Here is a 21,117-nt window from a genome sequence, read left to right on the forward strand (position 1 = left end):
TGAAAAAAAAAAAATATATATAGTGTACATATATACATATTTTTTTTATAATGAACTATGCGAACACTACATACACATCTACTGCAACACAAAGATGAAGCCTCATCCACAGTGCATTTCTCTTTGTTGCAAAGTGCCCTACGTAATAACTGGAGAAGAACACATTTTAACTTAGGTATTCTCAGATCCTCACCTTCTACCTTTAGGCACCTATCCCCTGAACCCTGGCAAAATCATAGAACCATAGAATCACCAGGTTGGAAAAGACCCACCAGATCATCAAGTCCAACCATTCCTATCAAACACTAAACCATGTCCCTCAGCACCTTGTCCACCTGTGCCTTAAACACCTCCAGGGAAGGTGACTCAACCACCTCCCTGGGCAGCCTGTTCCAGTGCCCAATGACCCTTTCTGTGAAGAATTTTTTCCTAATGTCCAGCCTAAACCTCCCCTGGTGGAGCTTGAGGCCATTCCCTCTTGTCCTGTCCCCTGTCACCTGGGAGAAGAGGCCAGCAACCTCCTCTCCACAACCTCCTTTCAGGTAGTTGTAGAGAGCAATGAGGTCTCCCCTCAGCCTCCTCTTCTCCAGGCTAAACACCCCCAGCTCTCTCAGCCGCTCCTTATAAGGCCTGTTCTCCAGCCCCTTCACCAGCTTTGTTGCTCTTCTCTGGACTCGCTCCAGAGCCTCAACATCCTTCTTGTGGTGAGGGGCCCAGAATTGAACACAGGATTCGAGGAGCGGTCTCACCAGTGCTGAGTCCAGAGGGAGAATAACCTCCCTGGACCTGCTGGTCACGCTGTTTCTGATCCAAGCCAAGATGCCATTGGCCTTCTTGGCCACCTGGGCACACTGCTGGCTCATGTTCAGTCGCTGTCAACCAACACCCCCAGGTCCTGTAGCCACCCTGCTTCAAATAGAACTGAACTGCAGCAGAGCAGCGAGTCCTGAAGGCATCACCAGAAACACTGTGATGAGTACCCCAGGCAGTACAGCCTGAGAAACACAGCTCACCAAACACCTTCCTGTGAGCGAAACCAGATCACCACCACCCGGCACAGTCTCAGCAAGTGGCAGGAACATTGGTTTCCCAAGAGAGACTTACAAAATTAAAGAGGAAGCTAAAAGTTATAGCTAGGCTTCATAGCAAAAACTACATTTGGAGGGAACACCGGTTTCCCAGAAAGCTGCAGCTTTTTTCCAATGAGTCTTTTGCTGATTGTACCCCAATTTTACATTGCAGAGGCTGTGGCTCTGTCACCTCTCCTCCTCCTTCCTTTTTGCCACCGAGGTGCAAAATATTCTTTCCTTTAAAGTCCTTTAATTGGTGAAAATCAGCAAATATTTCCTGCGTGCAGCTAGTCTGAAGCTTCCTGTGCTCTTTAAGAGCTGAGGAGACACTCGTCTGTTCCAGAGCTCACTCCTCTTTCCTGGGTATATCAGCTGGAGAGTAAAGGCGGTTTTCTCTCTGCAAACCTGACCCTACTTGCACTCCCAGACCCTTATGGCTCCCCCCGACCCAAATACTGTTACCGCTGTGGGGTGCTCTTCTTATCTATTAAAAAGTGTCAACCTGTTTTTATTCTTAATGAGGCCATAGAAGTGCAGGGCAGTTCAGGTGGGAAGGGCTCTCAGGAGGTTTCCAGTCCAACCTCCTCCTCATAGCCAGCTTTGTTGTAAAATGAGGTGGCTTTTAATGATGCTGCCTGGCGGTAGGATGGATCGGAGCTTTAAAGAAAGAAGACAAAGGCAAAAAAAAAAATGTTTTAAAGAGCTTTTTTGTGTGTGCAGGTGTTGCACAAACAGGGAGTCTTGTCCATGTAGACCCAAGGCCAAGCTAATACGTTTCACTTTTTCTCTCCCTGTTGGGTCCATATCTAGAAGGAAAAACAAAGATCCCATCCAATTATCTCCTGCCAGCCTGTATTAATGTTGATATAGACTGAGATGCCTAGATGTGACTGCTGGATTCTCCTAATTGAAATACTGCTTTGAGATCTCTTGTCCTGTGTCCTACATGCATATTCAGTTGCATCTCAGAGAAAAGCCCCTTTCCCCTCAGAGATTTTTTTTTTCGGTTTTTTTTTTTCATTTCTATGGACTTATTTCCTTGGGAATTCGAAAACATGAATATATTACAGAAGCATTAATAAGAATCCAAGGGCTTCAAACACTTTGTGTTTTAATTTTTTAAGAGACATTTTCTTTTGCTGCAGCTCCCAGTGTGAGTATTTATGGCCCTTGAATGCCATCCAGTGGTGGAAAGGCAAGGAATCTCCCAGCCTGCTGATAAACTGCCTTCAGCTACGGCAAGTTCACACATAAAATTATTTTTGTTAACCACATATCATTCTTGTGCCCCATATGTAGGGAAATCAGAAGCCACACAAATATACTTTATATGGCAGGTCACAGCAACAGAAAAACCATCTGGTGTTTCACAGTTCTTTAGAATGTGAGACAGAAATGTACTCTATTTATAATTTGAATTTGTCTAGCTTTAAAGATCAAGCTTTAAACAACCGCAACCTGTCCAATAAACAGCAAGTTTGTTTGGAAGTTAAAAATTCATACTGTTTCTTGAAGTTTGGTTTTGATTAAAAAAAATCCCAATCAACAAACATATACAATAAGCACAGTTCTTCAAATAGTTATCATTGCTGTGTTCTTAAACCACAACTTAAAAAGTCAGGTGTTCACTGTTTTCTGTCCTCACAGAGTTCCTTCTTTTCCCCAACCCTGCAACTTAATGGTGGCAATAAAAAATGTGCAAAGAGGTAAATGGCCAGAAAACAGAAACAAGCAATTAAAAACACCCCAAAACAACAACAAAAAGAACAATTCCTTATTTTCTTACTTTTTCTCACAAAGAAGAACATTTTTTTTTTACCTCTCTGCAAAAATTTGATTTTCAGTCTTTTAAAAATCATGTAATTTGGGGCAAAATTTCCTATTTAAAATATTTTCTGACAGTCACCTCTGCTTTCCAGTGAGATTCATGTGAAAATATGATTTTTTGCTCTCCAGCAAGATACTGTACTTGCGCCCTGAGCTCGGACCACTTATGCTGCCCTGTGCTAGACCACAGATTTGACAGTGAGGTTAACCCTTGTCCTGAAGCCTCAGGTTCCTACCTGGGCCCTTCCTCACTGGTTGCCTTGCAGGGATTTGGACTGTGGAGATGAATAGATTTTCATGCGGTTTCCGCCTACAAGTTTCCCTCTCCCTGGCAGTGCCAGGTGGCATCCCCAGCTACCCAGTCATTCATACTGGTGACCAGTTAGCACAGTCCACACCACTGTGTTGGTTTATGCTGTTTAGCGAAAATCCCAGACCTTGTTTGAGAGAGAACATTGGGGACTGTTCGGTGTGGTTCCAGACTGGGAGAACAGATTCAGAGAAAGACAGAGAGCTGGGAGCAAAGAGTTGTAGTGTTAGTTTGGCTGAGTGTGTGTACGTTTCATATACAAGTCCTGGGCGTCTAAAATATGGTACTCGAACACCTCCTGAATTCCAGGCACTTCTTAGAGTTATGTTTGGTATTGGTATTAATGGCTACTCAGTCCTTACCTTTGGTGGTGAGGCCCAAAATCATACCTACTCCTGTTTTCATTTCATCCTGTGTGTTTAAACATGTTTGGGAGGACTGCTATGGGGTGGGGACTGTGGGGTCAACAATGCCACTGACTTCCTCAGGTGTAATTTTCAGGGGACCTATTGCAACAACAGTGGCATACATTTTGGGCTTAATGCTCCAAGTCTGCCTGTTTCTGAACACTAATCCCAGGAAAGAGGTATCACTCAGTTCTATCAGTGTTGCTTTGCTTTACCCTTTGCTTTGACAGGCGTATTCCCAGTGCCTTTTTCATGAAGATCCTGCATACACCTCTCTTGATGAGACAAATCACATCTCTCTTTTATCTGCCCTATCTCTCAAGGAACAAAGTGCTCTTAGAAACCAGGATATGTAGCAGTTCTCCAAGTGCTGAAAAATAAGCAGAGACCAAGGCTTAAAAATTAAGAGCCTAGCATAAAAGTAATAAAATTATTAGCAGCAATAGATTGCAAATTTTCCAGCTTCCTTGCTTTCTTTGTACCCCCACATCTTGGAGGAGGGCACCCAAGTGGAGAGAGACAAGCAGATGCAGGCAGGGCTGCTCACTGCCCAGGGTGCCTGGTCCGTACAGCACCTGCCTCAGCTCCCCAGTGCCAACTGTCCTCTTCAGGCTGCCCAAGGGTTCATCATCTCCCTTTGGTTTTGGTGTTAGCCACTAATTCTTGGTAGAAAGACAGAGGAAGCTGATTCAGGAAGCAGTAAGGGAATAGAAATTCTACTCTGAGTTAATCCTGACAGCAGAGAGGTGTGGGTGGTGTTTGCATGGGTGTTTGTAACCTGCAGTCAGTGCCACGTGTCCTGCTGGAGCTTGGGATGGCAGTGATACCAGCAGGCAGCACAGATCTGTGGTCTGTGCAAAGCTGGCCCCAGCTGGAACTGGTGCATCTGCATTTCTGTCAGTCCTGCACTATCAGAGGCAGTGGCTGAAGTACTTATGAGTCTGGGTAGTGTTGCACGGTTTGATACATTCATAGAATCATAGAATCACCAGGTTGGAAAAGACCCACCGGATCATCGAGTCCAACCATTCCTATCAATCACTAATCATCTCTATTTGCACTAATCAACTCTATTTGCACATAGTGTAGTTCAGCTCTTATTTCCAGCAGCGTAGGAGCAAACTTGGATGCTGGGTAGAGATAATTTCCTCACAAACTATCCCCAACCTATTTTCACAAGGACCTACCCTTACAGTTGTGTCTCACTTTGTTTCCTGTCACTAAAATACTGAGGGGGCAAATACTCCTGTTGTCAGTCTGTGTCTGGCTCCTCTCTACCTCACAGAGGTGTAGCCAGCAGATGCCATCAAAACTGATCAAACATGAGAAGCTACTGATTCTAGACAGGAGGACAGCCCTGCTTCTTTTTTACTTTCTCCTCTGCTCTTCACAAGTCTAGAAAGTGGAAGGAATGATTAAAGAATGGACTGAAAATAATTCAAAGAACAGGTTAAAGATCGTGTAAGTTTGTTTTCTCCAGGCTGACTACATCTGATTAAACAAGTACAGAAAGGACTAGTCAAAGCCACCTCTGTGTAATTAACAACTATCACAGAGAATTAAAGGAGTGTGGAGAGACTTAATGTGCCTGCATTTAGGAAAGTGCAAATAGGGCTTGAATAATATCATTCCTAAAAAAAGAAAAACCTTCTACAGGCCCAGCCAGGCTAACTCTGACATCTGGTAGGACACACTTTCAAGAAATCAATCTATATACACCTCCTCAAGTAAAAAAAGATAGTCAGCTTGGCATAGATTTCTTGAAAATAAATTATGTCAAAGAAAACTAGTTTCATTCTTTTATAAGGTAACAGCCTGCTCTATGAGGGGAATAGAGAAATGTAATTTGCCTTGCATTAAAGTCAAACTTCTGGTAGAGCTGTTGGATATATTATTTTCAAATTATGCCTGGGTCTAGAAAAAAATGTTCATTCCTAGATGAGTGCACAACCAGCTGAAAAACTGTCCTCCTAAATAATTTTCAAGGATTTACTGTCAAAGAAGGAGGACTTTGCAAATGCAGTCCTGTGGGATGAGACCTAAGGGCAGCTCTAGTAATTATGTTTATTGATGACTTGGATGATAAACTAGATAAGGTATTTGCAAAGTGTATGGATGGCGTTAAGTGGTCAGTGGTTTTATGTACCTTGGAGGATAAGAGTTCACACAAATTTTGATAAATTGGGCAAATGTTCCAAAATCAAGGAAATAAAAATGAAGGCAAATGAAAGCACAACACTTAGGAAGTCTAATGCAAAGCATATACTTAAAAATAATCTGTATAAAAGCATTGCAGCAACAGAATAGAAGCCTCTTGTCACAAAAGGTTTCATGGAGTAAAACCGTGTTTGCTGACTCAAAAAAACAAAAAAAGGAAAAGGCAAATGGCACCTTGTACTGAATTAGCTGAACAGGAGACTCTAAGAGAGAAAGATATTCACTTGACTCTGTTCAGCTCTCTTTGGCTAGTCTCAGAATTTGGAGGAACATCCCCAATTCATTCCTCTAACTACTACAAAGAGGAAAAAAAATCTAGTATTTCAAGTCACTGAGAGAATGAGGTGTTTTCAAACCTAAAAGCATGCAAACAAGAAGGGATGATTCGCAAAAAAATCACTTCATGGCTTTCATATGCTTTTGCAGATTCAGAATTGCTTCAGAAAGAGTTGAAAGTTACCAGAAAACAGTGTGTGCATGTTTATGTGCAAATAAGAATTGCTATTAAATTGAAGACAATTCGAATGAGCCAGAGAAAGCAATACTGTTACTACCTCACTGACTCTTCAACTCTCAATACATAATTATTTTCACAATAAGGTTTTGGTAGCAGCTTCAGGAAGGAGAGAGGATCATGTGTCATCTTGGGTGCAGGACACATGAGCTGTGAAGGAGAACTGGAGGATGTGGGCTTGCTTAGCCCAGGAAAGAGAGGACTAGGGGGAGCTTGATAGTCTCATAGCAAACAGAAAACTCTTACATAGACATCAGTAGAAAGGGTGGTGGGATGGGACAAGAAAAAAAACCCCAACTTAATGAACAACCAGGAAGATTTAGGTAAAAAAATAAATAGGGAGAAAACTTTGCGGATACAAAGGCAGCTGGAGCTTGCTGCTTCAGTCATCACCGAGGGGAAGAGACTGAGCACCCACCTGCCAGCAGCCAAGTGGTGCTTGTGGCAGCAGCCACACCGGAGACCCTCTCTCACCCAGGAGCTGCACAGCCCTGTCCCACCTTTTTTCCCAGAAGCAATTACTGAACTCCTTGAATTTCCTTCAGTTGCACTGGAATTTTATTTACATCCCATTTATGTGAACCTGACTTGCCCAACCCAAAATCAGCTGAAGAGGTTTTGTTGCTCTTCTGTGGACTGACCTGGCTTTTTCCATCCTTATGGCAATGCAACTCAGCTGTTCTCCTGAGGACTTGTTGTGGCTACTCATCTGGATACATGGCAGAGGTGAATGGACAGCAGATAAAAAACTTGGACTGCAGTGTAATTCCAGTCTAGTAGGAGAGAGAAGACTGACTGTAGTTAGTGCAGAGCTGAGGCTCTACCATGGTGGTTTGGGAATGTTTTTTGGGAAACAGCAGGCTAAAGAGAGCCAGCATCAAAGACCCTGAGGGTCAGAGGGGATCTGAACTTAAACTGTTCCGCCCCACCTCAGGACAATAAGTTGAATTAGATTGCACTCTGGAAACATCTTTCTGCTTGTAGAGGATGACCACACCATTTTTTCACTTAGTTTCTTTGTTAAGAGAAATCCAGGGCTGAAACATCTTCCCTGTGGAAGGTGAGTTTGGCAGAGTTCAGTCCATCAAAAACAGATCAGAGAACTTTCATGAAAAGTTACTCTTTAGTCACTGCATGATAAATTTTTAACTAGGAAACTTTCCCTGCTGCCTTACTGGAAAGTGTATCAAAACTCTTTTCTAGAAATCATCTGCAGAGCTTTTCCAACAAATACCGCCTGTCCATGTTCTACTGCAAAGCAAATGAATGGAAACTTTAGGTGACGTTTCATGAAGCCATTTTCTTTCCTGTTGCTTCTACAGCCGCAAATAAAGCCTGGACTTTGAATTTCTGGGGACTCTGCCAGTTTTCAAAACAGGTTTTCACAATGTTTCTATCACTTGTTTCATGGAAACTCTTTTCAAGGAATTGTTAAGAGCTGACAAATAGACATTAGTGATTTAACACTAATTAATTGGTAAGGCTTCTGTTTCAAGATGCCTGAAGCACAAGTGGCTGAGGACCATACTGCTGGTTTGTACTGAAAATCTGCTGAAATAGATTCCTGTGCCTACTTTTTTCCAAGGAAGGAATTAAATACTTGAAAGTGAACCATTCTACGATTCTATGATTCTGAATCCCTGAACGGTAAGCTGCTCAAGAGAAGGCGTTTGTCCTCTTAAGCCATCCCTGCATCGGGTATGGTAACGTGCAGAAGAGAGGTGAGGAACACATGTAGGAGCTACAGCTGTGCCACCTGAACTCACTGCCCTGAATTGGTCAGTGAACTTCAGTAAGACGTTTAGATGATGGGGCTGAAGTTTTGATTATCAAAAAGTTCAAGTGAGAAAGATGAACATGCCCATATCTATGCATTTCAGCTGAAATATTGTAGTTATTATTATAGGGTTCAGCTAAAATACACACTCAGGTATGCACAGGATGTTTTCATTAAACAGCACGTCTAAGACAACTTGTGAAATCTTAGCATGCCTTACTAATTCTGTGCCACTGTTGCTGTTACTGTCGAATCTGCTACCAGTGACAACCAAATGCAGTGGGTGCGGTATTGAAGAGCAACAAAAGGCATTCTCTGCCCATGATCTGGAAAGGAAAATAGAGCATTTCTCTTCATGTGGTTTGTTATCAAAATTATGAAAGAATTACTTCTTCAGAATGGTCTGAGGCCCTGAATGTGGTTGATGCGTATGTCCAGAAAACTCAATACAGAGAATGGATTTACTGCTGGTCTCTGAAGTGGGAGGTGGGGTGGGGGCAGAAGTGAGGAGAAATCATAGAATCATAGAATAACCAGGTTGGAAGAGACCCACCAGATCATCGAGTCCAGCCATTCCTATCAAACACTAAACCATGCCCTCAGCACCTCATCCACCCGTGCCTTAAACACCTCCAGGGAAGATGACTCAACCACCTCCCTGGGCAGCCTGTTCCAGTGCCCAATGACCCTTTCTGTGAAGAATTTTTTCCTAATGTCCAGCCTAAACCTCCCCTGGCGGAGCTTGAGGCCATAAAGAAGAAGAAGAAGGAGAAATGGGACATTACTGCTTACACAGAAATAATGTCAGAATATTTTGAAGCCTGTGCTAATTTAAGCATTGATCACTGCAAGGTAAACCTTACATCAGGCACTTGGGGAACCTCGTGGACCTGACTTTTCTTCCTAGGTCAGTTCTGTTCTTCAGGGATGGGGAGTGACAAACCCAGGTCTTTTCCATTGTTATATAAATATGTCACAGAATCTCACTGTCCCTTGGGATAGCGGTGGGAGAGATGTCCCTGTGGTGTGTCAACACTATGAATTAGAAGTCACGGTGCAGCAATCCTTGGAGTTTCCTTGGTGGATGGAAGAAGTTGCTGCCTAGTATAATGGTAAGGCTCAGATGCTTTGGAAGAATGAGTGTCTTCATGTGCCTGACTGCCAACTTCTGAGAGCTGATTTTAGGGAACTGTCCAAAATTTCTTTGAAGAAGGATGCATCACAGGGAGCTCAGTCCCTGAGCTTTCCCCAGGGCATTATGTAGATGTATGTCCCGTATAGCTGTGATAGCCCAGGCTGAGCACTGAGGAGGCCAGGAGACAGACCCTGGGCAAGGGTGAAGGTAGGAGGTGATGGTGAAGGCTGGTGTTAAATACCAGCTTTTGCAGTGTGTAGTTCCTTGCACTGAACATTGAATGTCTGCCTACAGCCAAATGTTTTGGCTCATGTCCCGTATATTTCTGTGCAGCTGAAGTTTACTCAGTAAATATTAATATTAAGCAAATTTGAAATTTTCTGTCAGCAGGCATTCTCAGCAGAAGCTGGCTTGTACCTATCACTGTCTTCTTCCAGGGCTGCACTGAGCAGAAGAAGTATCAGGGGGTCTGTAAGCAGTTTTTGGATTGGAAGCCTTAAAAGCACACAACATTTTGAGGGAAAATTTCCTGACCATAATACCCAGATAGCTGCAAATTGTTTATGGGCGAGACATACACAGAATAGGAAGGAAGATATGTCAGATGATAAATTTTCAGACGCTGCTGCAGAGAATAGTGCATTTTTTTTTTCTCTTTGTCTGTGGTAGACAGGATGAAAAGCAACATGCTCCAGTTGCAGCAAGGGAGATTTGGGTTAGATAGTGAATAAAGCTTTCTGTTGCTGAAGGAAATGAATCAGGGAAATAGGCTGTCTGAGAAAGATGAGGCATCTCCATCACTGTAGGACTTTAAGAACAATTTGAACAAACATTTGTCAGAAATGCCATGGCTGTAGGTGACCCTGCCTTGAGACTGGGGAAAAAATGAGGCCCTTGCAGCCTTATGATCTGCTGTCTGTCTGCGATGGATTATCTACTGCGGACAAGTCTGTTGGCATCAACACCACAGTGATGTATTTGTTGAACTGTTAGACCACTGTAAGTACAAAGAGTAAGCCTAACACCTGCAAGTTTGATGGTTCATTTTTAACTGGACCTAATTTCCTAAAATAAAGTAAGGGATCGGGGAATCTATTTAGGAAACCTATTTTCAAAGGTCTGAGTGCGACTGTTGCTGCTTCTACTATTGCAGACTGGGTTATCCAGCATTACACTTTCTAAAGAACTGTGCTGGAGGTTTTGGTTTGGTTTGGTTTGGTTTTGAAGTGTGAGTTATTCTCAATTCAGATAGGACCTGAGTGGTGTAAGACAGACCTACATGAATGACAGCATCTTCCTGACACCGCCCTGTGCACGGTGCCTCTTCCCCTTGTGCTCCCCGCGCACCCCAGCTTTGCCCTTGAACACAGCCTCAAGTGACATGATGTCTGCCCCTTCCAGGACCCACGCGGACAAAAGCTACATCCAAGGTGATCAGCTGGCTGGGCAAGGGTCCTTCCCAGTGTTCGATCTGCTTTCACTTGCTCAGGATTCACTTCCCACCATTTTCCCCTGGTGTGTGAAATGTATGGTTTGGTCACAGTGATCTAGATACCCTTCTCAGCTCTGGCTGGTTTTGCAGCTAGTATCAGCTGGCCCTTGGCCACCAAAATCTGTGCTTTGCAGGCATCAAGTGGGAAATGAAAACACAGCTGCTCTCCCAGTAACCACTGTAATTACTGGGACAGGAGAACAGTGGTAGAAATGGTGGTAAAATCAGCAAGTGCCATCATCATTACACCCTAGGTGTCAGTATAGGTACACATCTCAGACAAAAATAAGGCTCCAGAGTGTGCCAGTTATGTATTTTCAAACAATGTTGATGTGTATGAATTGTGGCAGTGACGTGAGTCCTCAGTGTGGGAAGCAATTGCTCCTCCTGTGATTGCAATAGCCACGGCTTCCCTTTGAGGGATGCTGGGTGGGATGCAGGTATCCAGTCTACGGCTCCAGAATAGCAAGGCATCCTGCTCACCTAGGAGGGGTGGCAAGGTCTGGGCTGGGACAGCGGGGAAGTAGCTGGAGAGGCAGCAGGTGACAATATGGCTTGTAGGCTTCCATAATGATGGCCACCACAAACTTGCTGATGGTGGGCTCCTGAACTGGGGTAGGAGGGGTAGGAAACTAACGTGAAAAGCTTTCAGAAGACAGCAATTAGCCATGTCTGTACAGGATTGAGTGCTTAACATTGGTAAGATGCCACTACAAAGCTGGTGGTTGCTCTGGGCCCAGGACCATGGAGATCCACATCCCTACATTAGTTCCTAACACTCTCGCAAATGAGGCATATAGTGTCCCAACAGGATGCTTATGAGTCATCCATAATGGTCAAGACACAGTGGGTTTACAGCTCCTGGCAACAGCTCCTGGCAATGGGCCGTGCTTTAGGTGTGTGAAAGACTAGCTGTCGATGGTGTCAGTCCTAAGATACCCCTGGGATATCTGCAATATAGGTCACAGAGAGCATTGTGGCATGGCCCCTTGTGCCTGGTTCGTTCAGGAATGTCTTGTTGCATTTTTTCCCCTTCTTTACTGGGTAGGGGAGGTTGACACAGCAAGAACCTGTGGATGAGCAGGAGCCTCCAGCTGGAGATGAGGTGAGGATGGGAACCTAGCTGGAGTGTTAAAATTGCCTGTGGGGTAGTTGCTGTGACTGATCACTGGTATTGATGTGAGCATGACAACCTGACAGAGCAGTGAAGCTCTGGCCCTGGAGACTGATCCCCTGACCATGCTACTCACCAAAGCAACTGTGCCTCTGTTGCATAGCTCTGCAAACAAGACTGTTGGAGAGCGGCTGCATGAAGCTGCAAGTCACATGTGAATTCATGGCCATTACCAAGGCAAGGAGCTTCTACCATGTATGCATTTTCTTTCTCTGCCTGTAGACAAAGGATGTTTTTGTACAGTACACTAACAAGTATTTTAGGACAGCTACACTATCAGTTAAAAAAAAAAATCCTCAAGGAAAACTGTTGACATAGCCTCATGTAGCACTTGAGCTTGTGAGCAGAGAAGCTGTACTGCCCTGACTACAACAATTATTTTTAAGCAGTGTGTGTGTGTGTGTCTAGAAACTTATTCTTATCTCCAGGTTTTCATGTCTTTTGTTTGGAATTAGGTGACTCATAAGACTGGCTTTGTTTGCAGCCCTTTCCCCCTGCATGCTCAAGCATTCACTGCAAAAAGGTGGCTGTTTTCTTCATCTGAACATATATTCTCATCTTTCATTCCTTGGGTAGCCTTGCTGTTTCCAGCACCCTGTTGATCTACACATGACTATTTTGAAGAAGTGAAGTAGAAAATACTTTCACGTTATTCGAAGAAAGATCAAAGCAAGTGCTTAGTGGGAAAAAAAGGAAAGTATCTCTCCCTAGAAGGTGGGCTGTTCACACAGAGTATGTTTCTTAATGACTTTCTTTTTGAAAGATCAATCTAGAAAACTCATTCTTGGATGACCATGTTCCAGAGCTCAAGTGTGTACGTGCAGTTGCCTACAGACATGACAGAAGTCCAAGCTCCCATTGGAGTCAGTGAGAATCTAGGGTTTAATTCAGTTGCCCAGAGGCAGTCATCTGGTGATATCTGAGTTGTCCTACAGTGTTGTTGCTTTGCAAAGTTACAGATCTGTGAGGCTTTTGTCATGCCTGGACACAGGTGTCTCTTCCAGGATGAAATGAATCACAACCCTTGACTCCAAAGACTGAGCAGATCTCCCTTGGCTGTAATGGGAGCAGATTGACCCAGCACACACATAGGAACATCTCAGTATACAACTAAATTTTGGTGTCTTCATCTGCAGCCAGATCCTGTCCCTTCTATCTCAATCCCAGACACATTGTGATATCTCTCTTGTTCTCCTAAATCTCTCACCCTCATTAGGACTGGGATACGATGCAGCCTTGACTGTTTGGGATTTTAATTTGTATTGCACCTGCTGGCAAAAAGCACTTGAACTCTATCCTCTTTATCCTTTTTTTAAAGCAGAGGATTACATTAAATACTCTGAACTTTCATTTTTGTTTTTAGAAAACAAAGTGTTCATGACTTGGATTCTAAAAGCCTTTGGATCATTGAAATTTCCATACCCCATGAAGCCAACTACTACATTTCCTGTTCAAGCAAGAAAATGAGCTACATGTGAGGAACACTATAGCAATGATATTGGCAGGAATTAGAAAAGTAAATGACAAAGCTGCTTTAGAGCCAATGAGAGTTCTTATAGCTATGGAAGCTTTTTTTATTTTCTCTTTAATTAATGTGGCTTCTCAAGATGCTCACTTGTCAATCACCCTACATAAAATTGTAGATAGGTTAAAAAGATCATAAAACTGTGGCTTGCCAGGAAAAATGAAGAGACTAACGTGAAGAACTGTGTGCCCAAATGCACCTGCTGAGTAGTGAAAACAATGTGTGTGCTAAGTTGGTTAAAAGCCAGAAAACTACCATTGGAAAGTATTTGATGTAAAGTAACTGGGAAGGTTAGAGCACGGAGGCAGTTCACCAACATAAATGAAGGCCTATAGGGACAGATTAATCTCTGGAGGAGCCCCAGCTGTTTCTTTCCACTTAGCTTGAAAAATCCTTAAAAAATACTGAGTTTCTGCTGCTTTCAATAGACAATTTAAATGAGATTTGCTTGATTTTTAGGCTTGTGCACATTAATTTTTGATAATGTTTCAGGAAATTATATGTCTAACAAACGATGTTTGAAGCTTGTTTGTGAAATAAAGCCTCCTAATAAACAGAACTTAATAAAGAGCAGCGTTCCTTTTTCAGCCCACACTCCCCGCGGGGTATCGTAGCTCTGACATGGGCGCTCGTTCGCACTACAAAGTGATCTGAGTGTTCAGGATTGTTCCCCAAGGTGACCGTCTCACGGCCAAGTTGAATCATAGAATCATAGAATCGTATAATAACCAGGTTGGAAGAGACCCACCGGATCATCGAGTCCAACCATTCCTATCAAACACTAAACCATGCCCCTTAGCACCTCCTCCACCCGTGCCTTAAACACCTCCAGGGAAGGTGAATCAACCACAAGCAGTGGAAGTTTTCCCCTGGGGGCTGCAGCACAGCCACGCGTGGGGGTGCTGGGTGTGCAGACACTGCTGTCCCACTGCCCGTGTTGCCTTCCTCCTGGCGCGGGGCAGTGACATCCAGGACACCACTGTACCCCTGGGCCAGGCAGCTGGTCCTTTTGAGCCCAGAGGAACGTGCCTAGTGGAGTTGGTCGCTGGCTGCCCTTTTGAATTGATCTCTTCAGCGATGTTACAAAAAATATCTGATGGCAGCTGAAAGGGGGAAAACTAAGCCAATTTGGTGTACGTCAAAGTGCTGTAGCTTATAGCACATGAAAGCGCAAGACTCTTGGCACTGCATCCAGCTTCAGTGTGGTCCCCAGCCCCATGGCGAGACCCATTGCACCTGTGTGAGTGAGGAACAGGCATTGACGGGAGGTTCACTTCCATACCTCTGTTTCTCACACAGCGTATCGTCTCTACTCTGCCACCACACTCCTATGCAGAGGAAGACAACGCTTGAATTACAACTGTGAATTCAATAATTGAGTTGACAGCTGTGAATTAGACTCAGACTTGAGCTATGTCAGTGTTCAAGGGAAGCAGAACGTCCCCGACAAAGTGTCGTGGGGATGGCAGTGCAGCGTGTCTGCTCTGTGACAGCCTAGGATCAGGGCTGGGGCTGGGGCCGGGCAGCCTCCCCAGCCTCCTGCGCTGCGGGTCTGTGTGGGGCTATGAGACTGTGTCTGCCTCCAGCTACTGGCCTGCCAGGGAGGCGAGACCTCTTATTGGAAAAGTGTGACTTTTAGCTCAGATGGCGGCAGCCCGTGGTTTTCCTGCTGCTGATGGTAGTTCTGTCCATAATCATGGAATCACAGAATCACTAGGTTGGAAAGGACCCACCAGGTCACTGAGTCCAACCATTCCCATCAATCACTGAACCACGTCCCTCAACACCTCATCCACCCATCTTTTAAACACCTCCAGGGAAGGTGACTCAACCACCTCCCTGGGAAGCCTCTGCCAGTGCCCAATGACACTTACGCAAAAATTTCTTTTCTAATGTCCAGCCTGAACCTCCCCTGGCGGAGCTTGAGGCCATTCCTCCTTGTCCTGTCCCCTGTCACTTGGGAGAAGAGGCCAGCACCCTCCTCTCTACAACCTCCTTTCAGGTAGTTGTAGAGAGCAATGAGGTCTCCCCTCAGCCTCTTCTTCTCCAGGCTAAACAACTCCAGCTCTCTCAGCTGCTCCTCTTAAGACTTATTCTCCAGCCCCTTCACCAGCCCAATGACCCTATCCATGAAATATTTTTTCCTGATGTCCAGCCTGAACCTGCCCTGGTGGAGCTTGAGGCTCCACTTGTGTGGCTCAGGTCTGGTGTGCTGGGCCGTGCTGCAGAGAGAGGGACAGTGGCTGCCTTGGGGCTGCGCCATGCTGAGAGCTGCCCTGGGGTGGGAAGCTGATGCAGGTGGCTTGTTCAGCATCTATTCCCTGTCAGCGCACCAGTCTCACTCTGTCACCTGCGCGCTGGCGCGATGGGGCTGGGAGACATAACTCCAGCCGCTTGCTCAGTGCACAGCCCGTGGGAGCGAGCAATGGTCCTGTCCTTTACCTCCCTCGTTTTTATTTTGGCTAAAAGTGCCCTTAGTTCCCTGGGCGAGGGTGGAAGCGGCAGTTTGACTGGGGGCAGAACAGGCTGTGAGGAAGGCGGAGGCTATAGCGGTGACATCGCATCTCTGGTGCTCAGGGGGAGCGAAGGCACAGTCTCTGCCAGCCACAAAGCCCCAGGTCTCCCCCCGTTCTCACCCGTGGGCCCCATACGCCTGGTAGGAAGGGGTACAGCTTCCTACTGACCTTAATTAAAACCACAGATAACCTGCACTCCAGCAAGGACTGAAACTGCTGTAGTGAAAAATTAAAGGATTATGATCTGTGGCTTGTGTGTATAAGCAAGCATTGAACCAAGGCAAGCATGCTTAATTTTGCAATCCTTAATTAACTTCTGTGACTTAATTGGATTAATTTTTCCTTTGCCCGGTTCAGAATGACCGTCATAGCACAAAAATGTTCTCCTGAAATTGAAAAAAATAAGAGGTAGATTATTTTCTTGTTACTCTAAAATTTAAAATTGATTATTTTTATTTCTCATATTCAGACTTTGCTATACAAGAATGAGGAATTGAGCTGCAATATGTATGAATAAAAATAAAGCTCTATCTGACAGGCTCTATTTTAGTGGTCAAATTCTTGAATTTAAAAACTCTCAAGCCGGAGGTGTTAGCCTGGGTTTTTTTTTATTTATTGGATAAATAAGCTTGTTGAGGCTTATCCCAGCAATCTAGCAGCTTGTCAGTCTGTTCCTTCTATAAAGGACTGAGATATTGTTTCTGGTGGCATCACAGAAGTGGAAGTCATTTACGTGGAACTTCCTATCCCCATGAAAAGGTTGTTGTAGAAAGCTTTAGAGAGAAACAATTCTTTATTGTAATATCTGCTGGAAGGTCACTCTGCTTGTTGCAGGTAGTTCAGGCACGCACATGTGATTTCAGGTTTTGCTTCTTAGCACAAAAAAAATAAATTTTTTAAAAAAAACTTTAAAACCTTTAAAATTAATGGCCAGAAGTGGGGTAATTTCAAATTATGAACAAAACAGTAGTTTAAAAGGCAATAGGAGTTCTGTCCTCCCTCTTCCCGGCACTTACGTTTTGTTTCTGAGCTGACAAAATGTGCATCTTTTATAGAGCGTAGTTGCAAGGAGGCAGCGCTTTATTTTTCACCTCACAGAAATGTGTCCATTTGCAGGCGTGTGGTGTATGAAATGAGTATTGGAGGGACGGTGCTTTGGAAGACTTGAGTACCCCAATGACATGGGATCTCGAACCAGATAGAAATGAGGATGAGAACTTGTCATGCAGGAAATTAATCCACGAAAACTTCTGAGAGGTGATCTATATGCTAATGAATTTTAAGAGTGCAATGCAAGCAGCTGGAAGAGGGTGAAGTGCGGAGGGGTGAGAAGAGTGGGGTGGCGCTCTGGGAGGGGTAGGGTATTTCCAACACTGCTTATTGCATCTGGGGACCACACTAGCTGTGGCTTTCATGCCTACTGATAGAAGCCCTGTGGGAGAGGAGGAAAGAGGGAATTATTAAAAAGAGATATTGAAAACACATGACACCTACAAAGGCATTGTGGTGCATTACGCAGCACCTTTCACTTGGAAGAATCTGGACATAAGTTAGAAATCTAATTTGTAGTAGAACTGCAATAATACATGATCAATGGATATGCAGAGCAGTGCTGTGGAACACAGCCTGCAGCTTGATTCCCTAAAATCAAGACAAGAGTGATGCTCAGGTAGTGTGTATCAACATAGCACAAGGTAGCCTCGCTTCTTGCTGCAGGTTGCTGGATGCCATTGTAGTGCGGAGGAAGGCTGAAAAAGAAAGGAAGGAGTGAGAGATAAGAAATGGAGGGAAACAACAAACATGAGCTACAGATCAGGAAAAAAAAAGTGATTGAGAAAGAAAACAGTTGAAACAAATAATTCTTCCTTAGGTCTTTAAGCAGACTTTCATGTAATTTCCTAATATATGTTTTTCCCACAGCTCACTCATGTTAACATCTTCTCCTTAGAGTATAAACACTAAACATTTCCCTTTAAGGGCTGATTCAGTGCTTATAGAGATTAGCAGAATTCTTCCCAGTCATGCTTACGGAGCCGTGATCTTCAATGGAGTCATTGCATCCTTCATCAGGGACACACTAAACCATGAGAAATTCGATAATTTGTTCTCTGGAGCTGATAGACATGACAGAATACAATTTCCAGTTTACATTAATTTGAAAGTAGTAAATGGTTAGTTTGGACTGAGTAGGAAGCAGAAATTTCACCATAAAACACCATTTACCTGTGATAAACTATATGGGATTAATGAAAAACTAAAAATCCCCTGATGGTGCTGGATATGGGGGGGAGAGGGAAGGAAGCAATATTGGCAGTATCACATACATCGCGTAAAATAGCAAATGTTAAATAATAAACTTACAGCTGATGAACCTGGCATTTTTCCAAACACAGATAATTTTTAAAAATTTTATTCTTATTGGCTGTAAGAGAAAAACATACAGCAATTACAAAGGGAGTATGTGTTGTACGGGGTTCTTATGAAATACAACGTGTAATATATTGGCTAGACCAATAAAAAGATATCACAATATTTACTGTGTCCATTTAAACAAAAAAGCAATTTTAGATAATTCATACAAATCTTGGGCATGTAAAAGATGATTGTAAACCAGCCTGTCTGTTGTTGATATCTGCAATGGTTAAACAACACGCAGACACAAGGACAATCTCTAAACTTGTGCTGCAAGCCTGTATTTCCCCAGAACACTGCCACGCTGTTTGATTTTTGAAAACTGAGGCTGAAAACAGGGAGACAGAAATGAAGACCTTATTAGACAGAAAAGATTCCCTTATTCTTATAAGATCTTGTCCCAATTGAAGCCACAATTTATTTTTTCTTTTAAATTCCCTCTTGGTACATGCAAGTGATAGAGTCTTATGGAAATACAGAAATACAGGAAGCATGGACTACGGAAAACTGGACAGCTCAGGTACATGGCAGAGAAGTCTGAATAGTGGAAGCCTTTTATGTAAACCTAGTGAAGTGGGGTGAAATGGGGTGAAACTTTCCCATTTGGAAAGTTCAATCCTATTATCTGTCTCCATTCAGGAAGATCAAAAAAGTTAATCTCACATGCTGCAAACAGCTCAGCACATCATTGTGGCGGGGAACCTCAAGCTTCAAAGGGATGTAGATTTGCCAGATCCAGGTCTTGAAAAGAGGAGGCTGAGGGGAGACCTCATTGCTCTCTACAACTACCTGAAAGGAGGTTGTGGAGAGGAGGGTGCTGGCCTCTTCTCCCAAGTGACAGGGGACAGGACGAGAGGGAATGGCCTCAAGCTCCTCCAGGGGAGGTTCAGGATTGACATCAGGAAAAAATATGTCACAGAAAGGGTCATTGGGCACTGGCAGAGGCTGCCCAGGGAGGTGGTTGAGTCACCTTCCATGGAGGTGTTTAAAAGATGTGTAGATGAGGTGCTGAGGGGCACAGTTTAGTGATTGATGGGAATGGTTGGACTCGATGAACCAGTGGGTCATATCCAACCTAGTGATTCTATGATTCTAAGTGTCTCAGGAAGTGTGTAGCTCTCAACATGTTTTTGCTGTGTCTAGGGTGTGCTATGCACTACAGAGGCTTAGCTGACCTCAGGAGATGATATGATCTATGTGGGAAAAAGGAGAAAAAGTACAAATAATACACCCACAGTAATCCCTCCACCACCCATGGTGCCTGTTTTCCTTTCAGAAGTGGGTTTGAGAAGGAAAAACACATCACCTATAAGGAACAGGAGAGAGGTTGCCCTGGAGGGAAGTGGTGAAGACAAAGCTTGCAGAAAAGAGAACTGAGGCACAAACAGAATAGAAGAAGCTGAGTGCAAACTAAGTTACCTGTGCAGGTCCCTAAAATGATAATATGAGAGTCAATTTTAATATGGAAGAAAAGGAACAACAAAGTACAAAAGGAAGGTGACAAGACAAAAATAGCAAGTAAAATGGCATTTGAAAGGCATGTCTTTGGGAGTGAACAAATGGTTGATGGTTGCCATCTTCAGGGCTAGGGATATATGAACTTACTCCAAAGCACTGGCTGCTTACCGAGCGAAAAACTTCTGAATATGGCCTGGACACATGTAAGAGTAAAATCTGGCAGAATTGAGCATCCACAGTCATGGGAATCTTGATAACAGCTCTGAGATGGGAGCAGGAAGTAGAGACTTGCTCTAGTAGGACCATGATAAATTTAAGGATTAGAAGGAGTCAGAAACCCAAGGACAGGAGGAAATAGCACTCAGAGAAAACACGTAGAAGTGATGAGAAGGGCATAAATAGGCAGGTCTGTATAAACCCTGCTGTAGAGAGGGGAGGAAAATAATTTTGAGAAATATAGGAAGAAAGGCAGGAAGACAACTATGCAAGGAGAGCATTAGGGAAAATAAGTCTTTGAGAAGGAAAGGTGTTTTGGAGAGGCTAAGGAAGATGGCTGTGGGCTGAAGGTTTTGTATGTCTCATTAAGAACTTGCAGGGAAGAGTGTGGTGTGGCTGGGCCTGATCCAGGAGAGATTTGAATGGGGAGCAACCATGGCCAAGAAGTCACAATCTAGAAAATGTTTCTAAACACTTTGTAAATATTTAATATATGAAAAAAATGAAGTTGCCAAACAACGGTACCAGCCTAGCAAGTTTTTATTTCTGTAAGATGACAGGTAATTTCTGATCGAGTTAAATCGTTTTAAATAAACAATCCTTGAAATTGTTCCTGACTTTGACTCTGAGCATGGAGAAAATGTACAGGACATCTTCATCAGTCTAGTGGCATTTGTTGGAAAACATAACTCTGTGTTTAGCTAGTGACTTCATTAGAAAAGCAGTAGTCAGCTGGCAGTGAATGGTGAGTCTTTCTTTAACAGGGAAGCACAAAACCCAGCTATCTATCTGGTTTTTTTTCCTGTTAATTACCTCTAAATATTAAAATTGATTACAGTTTTCAACCTGCTCAGTAGTTCTGAGTGGTAATAGTGGAGATAAGATACCAAAAGAAAGACATTAGAAGAAAGGAAGATGATGCAGCTCCCGTATTTCGCAGCTTTCATACCAGTCTCTGAAACTTTTCAACCTGTATACAACAGCTACTCTGAGGTTGTGCTCACCATTTCTAGTGCTTCTGCCATACTTCTGGCTATAAATAAGCATCAGTAGATGCGACCGAGTTA

At 43.7% G+C, this 21,117-nt stretch overlaps 1 protein-coding gene across 1 annotated transcript in view; it reads right to left on the reverse strand.

Annotated features, from left to right (window-relative positions):
• SMIM8 (small integral membrane protein 8) overlaps window positions 1-21,117 on the reverse strand; it is a 723,388-nt gene that overhangs the window by 125,488 nt on the left and 576,783 nt on the right. The window lies entirely within an intron of this gene.

This window comes from Phaenicophaeus curvirostris, chromosome 2, assembly GCF_032191515.1.
Source record: "Phaenicophaeus curvirostris isolate KB17595 chromosome 2, BPBGC_Pcur_1.0, whole genome shotgun sequence".
NCBI lineage: Eukaryota > Metazoa > Chordata > Aves > Cuculiformes > Cuculidae > Phaenicophaeus > Phaenicophaeus curvirostris.